Genomic DNA, 1,843 nt, shown 5'->3' with positions numbered 1-1,843 from the left:
AGGAACAAAAAAAGAAAAAAGGGAAAAAGAAGAAAAAGAAAACCTATCATATCTGGGGATAGAGGAATAAGAAAAAAAAAATAGAGAAAGAGAGTAATGAAGAAAAAAATGGGAAAAATGCAAAAAGAAAAATAAGGAATGGGATTAACCATGAGAAAGAAAAACAAAAAACAACAACAACAACAAAAAAAAAAAAAAAACCTGCAACCAGGAACAGGGAGAAGAAAAAAAGCTGAAAACTAGAACCTGTGAGGAGAAGAATAAAGAGTAATAGTAAAAAGGCCAAAAGTAATAATAGTAGTTTTAAAACAGACAAAAACAAGCAATCTAAAAAACACAAAAAAGCAAGAGAAAAAAAAAATCAGGGGAGGGATGGGCAAGGCACCCAGGCTCCATCTGAGCACACAGACTGGGATGGAGTTCCTGTGGGCCCAGAAGGTGGGTGGACATGGGGGATGGCTGCACCTCTGTTCACCAAGAGGGTGTGTGGTATAAGAGTAATAAGGGGAATGTCACACCTTTCCAGTTGTCTGGGTCCAGAATGTCCTTGGAGTTACTGACAAGTGGAACCTGTTCTTAAGCCCCTGAAATAAGGGAGAATGTTGTCATTTCAAATATCCAAAATGGTCATGCTACTTGTAAACATTCAAAATGGCTGCACTCTCTAGACAGACAAAAGTCCACAGTTCAGCCTGCTGTCCTCTTCACAGCCTACCCTTTTATTTCCCAGCCACCAGAGCAGTCCTCTGTGTAGTCTCTGGCTAGCAGGGCTGATTTTTAGGTTAATTCTTAGGTCCCACCACCACTCGGGAATATCCAAGTTGTCTGTGCCGACAGGATCGCTGCCAAACTACAGCTCCGTATGTCTCCTTTTTTGGTATTTTCATGCAAGTTCTTCTGCTACTTGGAGTTTAGTCCACTTCAATATCCTTCCCTTCAATGCTCAGGGGTCCAGGATTATCTTCTGTGTCTGTGTTAATTGGTTCCCCTTTATTTTGTTGAAGAGGATCTGTGCAGCCTATTCCGCCATCTTACTGGCACTCTTGGTTCTCCCTTCCATTTTCTTTTGATGTTTCCTGCATCATGCAATATTTTGCCCATAGAATCTTTCAATGTTGCAACTCAAGATTTGAATTTTTCTTCAGTTCTTTCAGCTTGAGAAATGCCAAGCATGTTGTTCCCTTTTGGTTTTGTAACTCCAGGTCTTTGCACATTTCATTGTAATAATTGACTTTGTCTTCTTGAGCTGCTCTTTGAGATCTTCTGTTCAGCTCTTTTATCTTGCCATTTCTTCCATTTGCTTTAGCTACTACTCTCTGTTTAAGGGCAAGTTTCAGAGTCTCTTCTGACATTCATTTTGGTCTTTTCTTCCTTTCCTGTCTTTTTAATGATCTTTTGCTTTCTTCATGGATGATGTTCTTGATGTCATCCCACAATTCCTCTGGTTTTCAGTAATTTGTGTTCAAATCAGACTATTCTTTACATAGTCTCTAAATTCAGGAAGGGTATACTCAAGGTTGTATTTTGGCTCTCAAGAAATTGTTTTAATTGTCTTCAACTTCAACTTGAACTTGCATATGAGCAGTTGATTGTCTGTTCCACAGTTAGCTTCTGGTCTTGTTTTGGCTCAAGATATTGTGCTGCTTCTTCTTCTCTTTCCACAGATGTAGTCAATCTGAGTCCTATGTACTTGATTTGGTGAAGTCCATGTGTAGCTGCCATTTGTGTTGTTGAAAAAGGGTATTTGCAGGGGCAAGGTTATGGTCATTACTTGGTCACAGCCAGCTACCCAGAGGGACCGAGTAGTTGATCCTGAGGGCTTGGGACCATAGTCGCAGGGGAC

Source organism: Orycteropus afer, unplaced genomic scaffold, assembly GCF_000298275.1.
Source record: "Orycteropus afer afer isolate SDZICR_OR568_19922 unplaced genomic scaffold, OryAfe1.0 scaffold00355, whole genome shotgun sequence".
NCBI classification, from domain to species: Eukaryota; Metazoa; Chordata; class Mammalia; order Tubulidentata; family Orycteropodidae; genus Orycteropus; species Orycteropus afer.
Note: the sequence above shows the minus strand (reverse complement) of the source record.